General features: G+C 40.4%; 1 protein-coding gene across 1 annotated transcript in view; it reads right to left on the bottom strand.

Annotated features, from left to right (window-relative positions):
- The window catches only part of LOC150078804 (neuralized-like protein 2), a 74,526-nt gene that overhangs the window by 40,976 nt on the left and 18,660 nt on the right, over nucleotides 1-14,890 (bottom strand). The window lies entirely within an intron of this gene.

The raw sequence follows: 14,890 nt of genomic DNA, 5'->3' as shown, positions 1-14,890 counted from the left end.
TGGCCACGTAGGATGGTCTGGCAGGGATTTCAGTTTTAAGGCGTATTTTAGAGACAACTGCTTACGTCGAAGTGATAACGGTGGTTCGTTTGCTTCGACGTATAAGCTCTGGACTGGAGATGTTCGAAATGCTCCAGTAGCGATGCGTATAGCCTGATGATGGACGGGGTCCAGCCACCGCAGGACACTGTCTCGGGCTGAGGAATATACCTGGGACCCATAATCTAGTTTGGATCGCACTAGTGCACGGTAAAGCCGAAGAATGGTACATCGGTCTGCTCCCCAAGATGTAGAGGAGAGCGAGCGGAGAATATTAAGTCCACGTGTGCACTTGGTGCGGAGTTGACGAATGTGATCCAAAAAAGTTAGTTTTTTATCGAATATGAGTCCCAAGAATTTTGTGTTCGCTGCTACTGGAATTGCATTTTGTCCGAGCCTTAATTCAGGTTCAGGATGAAGATTACGCTTGCGACAAAAGTGTACGCAAACGGTCTTCTCCGGCGAGAACCTGAAGCCATTAGCAAGTGCCCAGGAATTTAGACTATCGATGGCTTTCTGCAGTTGTCTTTCAATAACCCTCATGTTGCAAGACTGGCAAAAAATGCTAAAGTCATCAACATAGAGGGCACTGTTTACAGTTGGAGGAAGTTGTTCTGTGATGGAATTTATTTTTATGGCAAAAAGCGTGACACTTAATACTGATCCTTGTGGTACTCCCTCCTCTTGGTTAAAGGAGCGAGAGAGTGAGGATCCCACACGAACTTGGAACGATCGTTTCGCGAGAAAGTTTTGAATAAAAAAGGGGAGATGCCCTCTAAGGCCTAGGTTATGTAAATCTTTTAAAATGCCAAATCTCCAAGTTGTGTCATACGCTTTTTCCAAGTCAAAGAACACCGACACCAAGTGTTCGCGTTTTAGGAAAGCATCCCGGATGGATGCTTCCAATCTAATAAGATGGTCCAAAGTGGACCGGTTCCTTCGGAAGCCGCACTGGATATTGGAGAGAAGGTCATTTGCCTCGAGATACCATATTAAGCGAGAATTAACCATTCTCTCCAGGATTTTGCACAGACAGCTAGTCAGAGCAATAGGACGATAGTTGGTGGTGACTTTTGGATCCTTTCCTGGCTTAGGGAAGGCAAGAACGATTGCCTTTCGCCAGGAATCCGGAAACTGCCCTTCAGTAAAGATTCTGTTATACAGAAGGAGCAGACAATCCATAGATTTTGGTGATAGATGTTTAATCATTTCATAATGGATGCCATCTGGCCCAACGGCACTTGCTTTGGAAAGAGCGAGGGCTCTTTCCAGTTCCTGAATAGTGAAATCCCCGTTGTAGGGATAAATGCTTTTAGATTTAAAGCTGAGTGCCTGTTTTTCGATTTTATATTTCAGGACCAGGAACTCTGGGGAATACGAAGATGTTGCAGAGATGTTAGAGAATGTTTCCCCAAGAGAATTAGCTATTGCAGTTGGATCTGCAATAGCGCATCCATTATAATCTAGGATTGAAGAAGGGTGGGATGTATATTTCCCCTTCATTTTCCGGATTTTATCCCAGACTACCTTAGAGTTGGTAGACTGGTTAATAGATGATGTAAAACGGATCCACGATTCCTTTTGACTCTGACGACGGATGTAGCGTGCTTTGGCTCGTGCACGTTTGAAGGCTATAAGGTTGTTCGTGGTAGGATATCGGCAAAATATCCCCCACGCTTTGTTTTGAGCCTTTTTTGCTGCTGTGCATTCTGAATTCCACCAAGGTTTGGGAAATGGTGGAAACCGGGCTGATGTTTTTGGGACAGCATTGGCAGCTGCTTGGACGATGATTTCTGTGATGTACTTTACTGCGTCATTGATCGGCTCTTGACTGACTGTGCAAAGATCAAAATTTGCCTGATGTTGGAAGGCAGTCCAGTCAGCCTGATCAATCTTCCACCGTGGTAACCTGAAAGGAAGACATGGTCTCCCACTGTGTAACAAGGTTATCACGGGGAAGTGATCGCTTCCGTATGGATTCTCCACCACTTCCCAAGTGAGTGAAGGGAGTAGAGAAGGGGAGCAGATAGAGAGATCAATGGCAGAAAAGGTACGGGTAGGCATGTGGAAAAAGGTGTTTCTTCCAGTATTTAGAAGGGAAAGGTCATTGTCATTGAGCATACGCTCAATGACTCGTCCCCTTCCATTGATGTTAGCACTACCCCACAGGGTGTTATGTCCGTTAAAATCCCCGAGAAGTAAGAAAGGGGGAGGCAGCTGCGATAGAAGATCATCAAGGTCTGCCTGGGAGATGTCAGTTCCAGGCGGCAAATAGATAGAGCAGACGGTTAATAAAAATCCCACCGTAAGGCGAATTGCGACGGCTTCTATGCTAGTTGTAATTGGCAAGGGCTGCACTGGGGTCTGGTTACCCACAAGGATAGCCACTCCCCCATGCACAGAACCCTCCGCAATTCTATCCTTACGAAAAATTGTGGTATTATGCATCGTGGGATCGTCATTTGCCTTTAGGTATGTCTCCTGCAAGCAAAAGCAAACTGGCTCGTGCTTTTGCAGGAGGGCCTTGATGTCATCTATATTTCGCCGGAATCCACGACAATTCCATTGTAGGAATTTAGCCATTATTTTGGCTTGGTGGGTCCATCAGGCGGCTTCCGAGGTGCTGAGGGCTTACTTTTATCAGTCTTGGATTTGTCCTTTTTGGGGAAGAATGGACGCTGTCCCGTGTCCATTTCCTCCTCCGCGAAGAGTTCCAAGACTGACTCTTCGGGTACCTCCTTCTGCTCTACATCCATCGTTTCTTGGGTACTAGGGGGGACTTCCCCTTTTTTATTCTTTTCTTTCGCAGTTACCTTTGGAACTTGTGGAGCATTAGGAGGTACCGATATAGGAGTTGCAGCTGATTGGTCCTTTTGTGCAGGTTTTTGAGAACTTAATAGATACCGCGCGATGGGAGTGAAAGACTCCTTTGGAGGAATGGTCATGTCCGTCTGAGTTCCGACGGAACATCTCCCTGCTACCTTCTGGGCGTAGGTAGGTCGGTTGGTATTCAGGGGTTTGACCGATTTCCTTGCCTCCTGGTATGATATGTTAAGCTCTGCCTTCAGCTGTTGAATCTCTTTTTCTTCTTTCCACCTCTGGCATGCTCGTGAATAGGCCGGGTGTTCGCCTTCACAGTTAATACAGGTGGGTTTTGCGGCTGAACATGCTGTTGTTTCGTGGTCCTTTGCACCGCATCGAGCGCATGCAAGGACTCCACGGCAGGCCATTTGAGAATGTCCATACTTCTGGCATTTGAAACACCGTAAAGGGTTCGGAATGTATGGACGCACTGAACAGTTGATGTATCCAGCTTTAATCTCATCAGGAGGTTTAGGAGTGTTAAAAGTCAGGATAACGCTCCTGGTTTTAACAATTTTTCCATCCCTTCGCGCAGTGATTCTCTTGACGGCAATGACTCCCTGTGGTTTTAATTCGGAGCAGATTTCCTCCTCGTATACGTCGAGAAGGTCCCACTCCGAAATGACACCTCTCGATGAATTGAGTGTTCGGTGTGGTGTCACCGTTATAGGTATTCCTCTGATTGATGTTGTTCGGAGTAGATGTTCGGATTGCCTGTCATTTTTAGTTTCAATTAAGAGGTCTCCAGAACGGAGCCTCTTAACTGATTTGGGAGAACCTGCTAACCCATCTAACCCTTTTTGAATGAAAAAGGGCGACATTTTACCAATCGGTTTTTCACCGGTTGAGTGCATGATTAGGAACCTTGGGACTGGCCCTGATGGTAATTCGGTTCGCTGCCTCTTATTAGCAATAATGCTATCTGGATCTTTGTCAATGGTTTCAGATAGGGACCGGGTTGGGGCCCCTGAAGAAGTTAGTTTATCAGGATTCATGAGTTTTTTTAAGTGGTTCAGTGCCCGGGCTCCCCACCCACCACGGAGCCCAAAGGGACGCCCACTACCCAGCATGCAATAAATGCGCTCGGGAGTGGGACGTCAGGGCTACCCAGACACCATACCCGCACCGCCGCCAGCCTGAATCCTGTCCCTCGGACCATGAGGGTAGGGGCATGGCTTTGACACGGTTGACCCTCGCAGGCGAGCCTACTAGGCGATTGATCCTAGCCGGGCCTTCCAGGACCACCCGTCTTGTCGAAGCAGGGGCCAAAGTGGTGTATTGAAGCTGGGCCCCTCAACCACCAGGATCCCCCTTTCCGAATTTCCACGGGTCGCAGCGCACGGCAAACACGCCGGATTCCATTGATGTAAGCCCGGAACCTAGGCTGTGGGCGTTGGATCCCAGTGATGCTAGTCTGGAAGTCCAGCAGCGTCACTGGGAGGTCCCCTCACCACGTACAGGTGCCCACGTCGAGGGGTGACACTACGTAGTTGGTACATTTCTCTGGGTTGTGACACTACATAGTTGGTACATTTCTCTGGGTTGTGACACTACATAGTTGGTACATTTCTCTGGGTTGTGACACTACATAGTTGGTACATTTCTCTACCCATATACAGTACCTTGCATTTGTCAATGTTAAACTTCAGTTGGCACTTCTCAGCCCATCTACCCAACTTTTCCAGATCCTGTTGCAGCAGCATACTGTCATTACTATTATTAACAACCCTACCAAGCTTTGTATCATCTGCAAACTTTGACATTAAGCTTGATATACCTTCATCAATATCACTGATAAATATACAAAACAACAATGGGCCGAAAAGCAAACCCTGAGGGACACCAGTAATAACATTAGTCCACATAGAGCAATACCCACTGACCATCACTCTCTGTCTTCTCCCACTCAACCATTCTTTTATCCATTGTAGCAACTTGCCCTTAATGCCATACTGCTCCAATGTGTACAGTAGTCTTCCATGTGCAACAGTATCAAAAGCTTTCCTGAAATCCAAGTATATGATATTCAAATTATTTTTTGCATCAAGTTCTGTTGTGACCACATCATAGTATCCAATCAAATTGGTCAGACAAGACTTTCCCTTGACAAACCCATACTGTGTCTGAATTACTGCTGCAGTCTTGTCTAAATGATCTTGCAATGCTTCTTTAACTACTGACTATTATTTTTCCTGGAACAGAAGTCAAATTAACAGGTTTGTGATTACTTGTGTCACACTTTGATCCCCTCTGTGAACTGGAGATACATTTGCACACCTCCAGTCCATGGGGACTTCCCCTGAGTCCAAGAATGCTCTCATAATTATGGCTAAGGGTTTGCTCACTCCCTTTGTTGCCTCCTTTAATATAACTGGATAGATCCCATCCAATTGAAGGTGCCTTTCTTATGTTTAACTTCAACAATTTCTCCTCCACTTTGCTCTCGGTTATTACAAAATCATTTAACTCCCTGTTAGAGTTTGATAAACATCTGGCCCTTTCCTCCTCGAACAACTCCTGTGTGAATGTAGATACAAAACACTCATTTAATTCGGCAGCTATCTGAGAATGATCATTTACAGTCAAACCATTAATATCAAGTGGACCAATCTGATTCATCCTCTTCCTTTTAGAGTTTATATAAGTAAAGAATTCTTTGCTGTTTTTCTTTGCATCCTTTGCCAAAGATTTTTCATAATCTACCTTTGCTTGTCTCACCTCGTTTGTGACTTGATTACAGACTAGCTTGTATCTACCATAGGCTTCTGTGTGACACGACTATTTATGTGCATTCAATGTATTTTTCTTCTCTGCCACGAGTCTCATTAGTTCATCTGACATCCATTTGGGCCTGAACCTAGAGCAGTATTTCTTAGTTGGAACAGAAAGCCTAGTAGCTTCCAAGATTACTTCCTTGAATGCTTCCCATTTAGAATTTTCTGTTGGTAACATCATCAGTTGGTCCCACTGTATAGAAGCTAAAAAATCTCCAAGACCACTGTAGTCGCCTTTACGAAAATGAAAACTCTTCCCTTTACCCCTGATGGTAGTTACATCTTTAAGTAAATCCACATCAGTACACTGATCACTGCTACCTAGTGGTTCCTTTATCTGTAATTTCTTAATGCATGAATAATCACTGCTGATAATCGGATCAAGAGTGTTACTCCCTCTTGTTGCCTCTCTAACATGCTGCTGTAGAAAACTATCATCCAGTAAATCAACAAATGCCTTGCTAGTGTGCGAGTGACCAATCCACAAGTTCCAGTATACAGGGTGTCTCAAAAATATTGGTACAAACGTTTAGGGGAGGTAACACGAAGTGTTACCTACCTCTATTCTCTTCGTGCATTCTCTGCACGAAGAGAATGCATCGATATATGAACTGTGAGCTGGCAGACATGCACCTAGTGTATGGATTAGCAGAGGGCAATGGACGAGCTGCTCAACGAATTTATGGAGAATGCTTCCCCGACAGACATATACTGGACTACCATTTGTTTGCGCGTGTGCATCAAAATTTGTGCAGGAGTAGTGCAGGTAGACCACGTTCGACACGAACTCTCGCCATGGAAGAAAGTGTGTTGAATGCCGTCCAGAATAATCTACTACCAGCACACGTGCCGTTGCCTCAGGAGTGTCTCGTTGCAGTGTACAGCGTGTCTGGAATGATGATTCCTTACACCCCTTTCATCGCCAAAGGATTCAGTTACTGCTCCCCCAAGATCATTCTGCACGTGTGGCTTTTGCGTAGTGGTTTTTCCAAGAAAGTGTTCAAGACTTGAATTTTCCAGCCTATGTTTTGTTCACGGATGAGGCTTATTTCACTCAAGGCTTATTCAATCAGCACAATGCTCATGTGTGGGCTCACAACAACCCACACGGTGTAAACCCCCATGCGGCACAACATCGCTTCGCAATAAATGTGTGGGCAGGTATGGTCGGTGACTGCTTAGTCGCTCCATACCTGTTACCATCCTGCATGAACTCCGCTAAATATCGGATCTTTCTTGAACAAGTTCTACCAGGGTTACTTGACGATGTTCCAGCAAATGTAAGATGCAACATTTGGTTTCAACATGATGGGGTGCCTGCCCATTATGGAAGGTGTGTTCGTGACCATTTGAACAGGCGTTTTGGGCATCGATGAATTGGCTGTGGTGGATCCGTTGCCTGGCCCCCATGCTCACCTGATTTATCGAGCCTTGATTTCTTTCTGTGGGGGGGGGCCTCTCAAATCTATTGTGTATGAATTGCTTGTGGAGACGGAAATGGATCTCGTGGCAAGACTCGTCTGCGCTGCTGCTACTGTCAAAGAAACTCCAGGTGTGTTCGACCATGTCCGCCAATCCATGCTGAGTCGGTGTCACGCATGCATCGCGTCTCATGGTGGAAACTTCAAGCATCTGTTGTAACATCACGAAATGCATCCATCTCATACTCCATTGTTAATATTATGTCAAATAAATGTTTGTCACTAATTACTGTCTTGTGTCATTTCTGCTTCTTGTGCCTCTGCTACTACTTTCCTGTGACGTTTCCGGTTACGGGTTCCTATGTGATTCACATTCCTTTAGATGTTACCTACCTCTCCTAAATGTTTGTACCAATATTTTTGAGAACCCTGTATATCTGGGAAGTTAAAATCCCCCATTATAAGACACACTGGTATTTTTGAGAGATGCTCGACAAGCATTACAAGCCTTCATGGTTGTTACGCCTGCAGTTGGAAATTCTAGAAGTAACGGACTCCAAATGTATTTTTCAGAGTTTAATAAAACCTGGTTCTCAAAATCTCGAGAAGCAGATTTTATCAAACTCTGCATTTTTTTTGTTCTCTGTTTTGAATTTGTCCTTTTTATTGACATGGGAGGCGTCTTCTTCAAAGCTGCCAGCTTTGAAGGTTTTATTCTTGCATGCTTCTCTCGATTTCAGTCAGTTGGAGTTTTAGCCATCCTCGAAATATTCTTATAGGTTGTTAACTGAAATGACATTTGGTATTTTCACAATTCAATAATTAGCGAAATCCATTTGTAGACTAGTATGATGTCATAACCAAAAACTAACGTAAGAAGTGACTGTTGTTTGTTCAAGTGATTGTTTTATTGTTGCGTTCTTGAATCAAAACTGTTTAAATTTTTAAAAGGGTTTGAATGAAACTTACTTACTTACTCTACTTAGAAAGTTGATGTTGATCAAAATCTTGAGAAGCAGATTTTATTCAAGTCTGCAGTTGGAGAACGAAAAAGTTCTCCATGTTTTTGAACTCATTCCTTTTTGACACGAGAGGCTTCTTCGGTGGCTTAGAAGCTTTTAGTCTTGCATAATATTACTACCCTCTGCTTACTCTACCGAATCAATGTTAGTGACCGAGTCACGTCATTTTGGAAGTGACGCCATTTCTCTACCAAATCAATGTTAGTGACTGAGTTAGCATCGTTAACGCTAGTTAGGAAGTGACGTCAATTGTGCCATTTCTGTAAAAAAATTTCATTACCAATCGTGTCATTTCTGTATTTTCACAATTCAATAATTAGCGAAATCCATTTGTAGACTAGTATCATGTCATAACCAAAAACTACTGTAAGAAGTGACTGTTTTCAGTTTTACTCTAGTGCCACCACAGATGTATTCACATCAAAAAGAGGAATTATATATATACCCTCTCTGCTTTTAATGTACTAGCAGGGAAATGTTCATAGCTATTTGAGTCTTAGCAATCTAAAACATGAACAGAGCTGATATGCAGGTTCCACTTATGAGTGGAGTGTATAAAATTTTGGAAAAGTTTGTAATTCTACAACCAAATCTTTTGGCTGCACCTTCATGATAATAATACTGTTAGTAAAATATCATGAGGTCACTAACAGATCTATAATTACCCCCACTTACATTGTGAATCAATGTAAGTGGGGGTCAACATGTGGTCATCTGCATTACACAGAGGAATAACCATCTCTCCATGTACCAGGCAATACAATACCAAATGGCAGATAATTCTCTTCACTCACAATAATACCACAACTTTCCTTAATGGAGAATATGAAATGGGATGATCTACATAATTTCTCTTGCTTTTTTTTCCATGGTTGGACTACTGTTTTAAATCTTATGATATCAAAATTTGCTCAGTTCTAAGAATGAAGCAGTGTTTGCCCCAGAAAATTTTTCCAGATAGGTGGCATTATGAAGTAGCTGGTCAGGGAAATACTTCGCACAGTATGTTTGAATTAATATCGATAGAGATCAGTGAGCAGTACCATATGGTACTGCGAGAATTGCTTAAATTGTAGCAGGGTGGTCAGTTAAATTCACCATTGATAGGTCTAGGTCCTGGGGAGAACACTGTGAAGTTCTTTCTACATCATTTTACCCATAAAACTGTCAAATTTTTTGGAAATCCATAATATAGAAATATAGAAATATAGACTATGGATTTCCAAAAAGAAAAAAAAAAATTGCCAATGCTCTTTCAAGATAAGAATATTTCATATTGCTATTAACTTTGTATCCAAATCTCCAGTTTCATTTTCTGTCTATATTAAAGCTTGCAACGGTTGTAAGAAGTTATTTATTAAAAAATAAATTGAAACTACAGTGTATTTTTTAAACGCTCAAAATAGGAAATTTTCTCCTCCAAGTAGTAGTCAGGCCCTCTAGTACTTGACCAAAGCTGTAGGACAACTTCTGTCCATTCATACTTCTAACTCTGTTACATTCTGATGGTTCTATTGCATCCTCATCAAAAGAAAAGGCTGACCAATTAGCATCTTCTTCTCTTCCAAGTCTTCTATTGATGATTTTAGTAAACCTTCTCCTACATACCAAACACATTCAATGTTCCTCTTGTTCTTCTAACACAAAGACATTAGAAGAATCTTGAACAGTTGTGATACCAAGAAGTTTCCTTGACAGAATTCCTCTAATTGCTTTTAAAATGTTCTCCAGTGTTACCTCCTGTTTTGTATCACCCTTTTACAATCTCTTATTCCACTGGTGTTTCCCTTCTGGATAGAAACTGCACATATAGCAAGCCAATTCACAATAAGGGTTACTAATTCTAACTAGCTAATTCCTAAAAGGATGAATTCCTTCCCATTACACTTATCCTAAATTTACACTATCTTGAAACTTGCCATCTGATTAATGATTCCCAACAAGGATTCTATAAATGTTTAATCCACTGGTGATATTCTAACTCATATTCAAGGTAGCTGTCAACATTTCTAAGGCTACTTCTAAGGTCGTGTTTGGCAGAAAAGTCTTGCATGTTATGGTATGTTTACTATTTTTTTTGCAACTGGGTAGCCAGTTTTCTCTGACCACACATTGTATAGAGCTTTCTAATTTCTCAGCAAATGCTGGCATTCTTGAGTTAATTCACTTCAGAAACTCCAGCATTTGTATGTTAATTAATGACCATCTTCCACTGATTGGAAATACTGTCCACAGTTTTGATGATGACAGTACACTACATTCCATCTTTCCATTTTATAAACCTGTTCTACATAAACAGCTACAATTTCTTGAATATCCATAGGTTCTTCAGATGTTAATCTGTAAGTAATTCTCCAGTGGGGAGAATAAAATTAGTTACCTTCAACCCTCCTAAAACCCATTCCTCTCTTATTTTTTTTACAAAAAAAAAAAACTACTTTTTCCAAGCTCATATTCAATAACACTCAGATTTCTAACCTTTTTTGGTATAAGCATATCACAAATACCACCTTTTCTGTATTAAAAAAAAAAAAAAAAAAAAATTCATTTTTCCCTCTTTCACTGTTATTTTTCTTCTAAACAACTACTGACTTTATCAATCACAAATCCACTTTACCATAGAATACTGTTTCCACATCTGGAGTTGTCTCAACAAGTCTCTTTAAACTCCTGGCATCAATCCAAAGGGGAGCAGTCAGTTTAATTAATGATTCCTCACTTACAAACTCACTCCACTCCCTATCAAACATATGTTCACCTCCTGTTGAATGCCTTTTCTATAGCTATTGCCACGGGCATTGTTCTTCTGACTTGGCATCTGTAATTCTATTTTGTTCTTTCAAACAGTCCAAACACATGCTTCAACTAGCCAACATTCATTTATAGCTGAACTCCAAACTCACCAAACTAACTTTTCCTCTATCCTGTTTTACTTCTTTTCCTTGAAAAACCCTCCTTCATGTGTATTTCCTGAAAATTACAAGTAGCAGAATTGCACATCCAACACAAACAAGTTTCTTTGGTGGTTTTTTTTAACTTCAACCCTACAAAGTTCTAATATTTTTGATATTTGGGGGGTCATTAAAAAACATATATGACCAAGTAATGTAACTTTTAACAGATGATAATGAAAATTTTCCATAATGGACAACATCTCTTCAAAATGAAAGTTTCATTTATCTGTGATAAAACACAGAGGAAACTTGCAGTGATTGTGCTGTATAGAAGAAACAAACATAATTTACAAAAAAAAAAAAAAAAAAAGAAAAAAAAAAAAGTCTTTTCATGCAAACATTCTCTCTACCACAGAGGTGCACTGTTGATTGCAATGTAAGTGACCTTGACATGTGCAAGCAATTACCTTCTCTTATCCAGTCTGTCAAGGATTTGTCTCTCATCTTTTTTTGATTAATTGTTTTTGAAACGTGGCTGAAATTACAGTTTTGTCAGTTGAGCTGTGGATGCTTACAGTAGAAAAAGTTTTCATAATGGTAATGAAGATATTGAAAAGGTAAGGCCAGAGTTTTCTGAATGATTCCAGGGCAGTTATATACTGCATCCAATTGTGCAACGCAATTAACTGAGAAGTTCCATTCAATGGTTTGGATGGCACAAGGTATGGAAGATCAATAGTCTTATTACAGGAAAAGTTTAACGAGGTTTCGGCAAGTGGAAGAACACTCAAATTAATTTGGAGGTTAACTTGGCAGACTGGTGTTTCATGTGCCACTGCATGTAAAGCACTGAAAAAATGTACAAAGTGACAGCTATGCAGGAATTCAAGGAACTAGATCATAACAAATGTGCATTACTGCATGTGGTTCTGAAACTTTATTACTAATAATGGAGATGATATTTTAGAAGTTATGAAGTATTGTTGCATTTATCTAGTTATGTTAACGGCTAAAATAAGGTCGGTAGAAAATCCATACATGAGTGTAGAGACAATCTAGAAATTGGCTTGGTGCACATGCCCCATAAGTAGACAATTGTGTTCCATATTTTTCTGGAAGACAATAAATTCATACATATACTGTGATTTCATTTTTTTCCTCTTCAATGGGGAGATGAAATTAGCAGTGTGTATTTCCAATAAGACAATTCCACACCACCTACTGCTGTCTCCATGTGTATACTCCAGGATGTGTTTGGAAACAGACTCATTTCAACGAACATTTGCCACCTGTGTCCTCTTGATCTCAAACTGCTGGACTTTTTTCTCCAAAGAGCAATTTAAAATCACTGTTTACAGAGAGAATTCCCAAAACCTCCAAGAGTTGTAGAATGCCATTATGAACATAACTACCAATATAAATGAGAGAGAATTAATTTTTGCTTTTGCAAATGCATATGAATATCAGTTTGCATGCACCGTTTTGAACACCTTTTGTAAGAACTCTGTACAACTTTTTTCTTCTCTTGTATTATATTTTAATTGAAATGTTTTATTGGATACATGTCGTTTATAGAGGTACAGTGACTTACAGATAGGCAGATCAAAAGGAAGTTAAATTCTGATATAATTATATTACAGAGGTAGATATGAACACAAAGATTCCAAAAAATAACAATAGCCAAATATTGTTGTTGTTAGTATAACCAACAACTATACAGACAAACAAGTTAATGTATGCAGAGCATTACATTTCAGGTATGTTAGCAGATAGTAATAATTCATGATTTATAACAAAATAAGTCAACCTATCAATATGAGCTTTAGTTATAATGATTCCTAAAATATTCTAGGTAAGCACTAAAATTTTGAAATGGATCAGAGCTTTTGGTCCACATTTACAACAATATTCTGTAGGGAGAATGCTATGAAATCAGAATTGAACTTAGAACCATCTCAGAGGCCAACAGAATATATGTTGAAAATTTAGCTTCAATCTAACTTTTGTACTAGATTAATGTGGAATGTACTTTCATTTATGAGGGTTGATTCAGCTTTTTGATAACGATTTTGACATTAATCCTGCTTGTGATGTATGGCAGCAATGTAAATTTTTTTTTCCCGCGGGTGCAGTCCCAAACCTTATGAACAGGTGCATTAGTTGTAGAAGTTGTTTTAATGCTGACGTGCCTCGAAAATTGGACCCATGGTTGGAAGGTCACATAACCGTGCTTTCCAAAGAAGGGTACAGTTATGCAAAAATTATTGATAGGTGCAAGTAGAAAAATTTTAGTGTATCGAAGTTTGGTATCCATAAGGTTTTGAACGGCAAAGGAAAATTCTGCGAAGCTGCTGCAAGTGGGCGGAAAACACCGAAGAAACTGCATCCTGCTCCAAGTCGAATGAGGGAGGTAGTATGAAAAGTGCAGTTGATCGTTGTCGGTGAAAATCCAAAAACCCAAAGAGCTATAGCGTCACGTGTGGGAACCTCCTGGTCAACCGTTTGTCGCATAATCAACGAAAATTTGCAACTGGAGAAGAAGCACAAGGCCTGCGTACGTCACCTAGGAGCAAAGACCATTGCAGTGCGGTGGGTCAATGATCAAAAACTCTACAGAAAATATCTGGCAGCTGAAAGGTGGAAATTCATAGCAACATTGGATGAAGCGTGCGTATACCTCTCCGATTGCAACAAAATTCAGGCAATTTATTACTGTCCACAAGGTGACAAGGCCTTTCCAACATGGGCATGTCAATGCAAGGAAAGTTTTGGCCAAGGTTTCATGGTTGTAGCCGGTTTTTGTTATAAGGGCAAATTTGAGTTGCGTAGAGTCGCTAAAAATGTGAAAGTCAACTCAGTGTGTACTATCAGACTGAAGTTCTACAGCCGTTGTTTGAACGTGAAATACCCACATTGTATGGTTCTGATGCTGAAAGGTCTGGGTGCACCAGAATAAGGCATCCAGCCACACGTCACGTTCCACCCGCCTTTTTTTGTGGAGAATGGAAGTGGCAACAGGTATTCGTTCAATCCCATTTGAATATATACCTGTTAAATCATCTGATGCCGCACCCATGGATTTTTGTGCATTCAGACTTTTGAAAAGAGCTCTTGGAAACTGCCGCCCCAGAACTGTTGAAGGTTTGTGGAGAGTCTGCCAGCAGGAATGGGAAAAGATCGACTTGGCAATTTTGAAGCGCACTTTACTTCAATGGAAATTGCGATGCCTTGTGATAGTCCATGAGCAGAGAAAACAAATAGAACACAACTGGTGGCGGCGGCATGGAATTTCGTAGTTTTAAGGACCATCAAAATCGTTATCAAAAGTCTGAATCAACCCTCCATATATGAATAGATTTCTATGGTAGGGAGGGAGGGGGGAGGCTATGAATGATCTTAAAAGTTTTTCGGGGACCAAAGAACCATACATTGAAAATGTGATATCAATTGAACTTTTCCTTATTAATTAATGTCTACACATCCAATAACATACTTCCCATTAAAATGGTAATGTATGCAGTGTGTTACACTTCAGGTGCATTCTATTTTATAATTAACATTGATTTAATTTTTTATTTTTCTGTTATTAACTGAAGTGAAAAGTAAACACAGTTATCTTTTTATCAATTAATTACTAAGATTATAACTTTACTTCAATTTAAGAACATAAAACTGCATAATATTTATTGCTCTTTCCCATATACTTTTAAATCTTTTCTCTCTATAAATATGCATCTCTTCACAAGTGACACCATGTTCAAAAGTCCTGCATAAAAACACATGCAAAGTGTGCACAGACTCTTTAATCTAAGAATTTATTTTTCCATACAAACATTTTGGAAAAATGAAATAATAATTGCCAGCTTCTATTTTCCCGA

Source organism: Mastigoproctus giganteus, chromosome 10 (assembly GCF_048544385.1).
Source record: "Mastigoproctus giganteus isolate SK-2022 chromosome 10, ASM4854438v1, whole genome shotgun sequence".
NCBI classification, from domain to species: Eukaryota; Metazoa; Arthropoda; class Arachnida; order Uropygi; family Thelyphonidae; genus Mastigoproctus; species Mastigoproctus giganteus.
The sequence above is the reverse complement of the archived record's forward strand: the minus strand, read 5'-3'. Positions and strand labels throughout refer to the sequence as shown.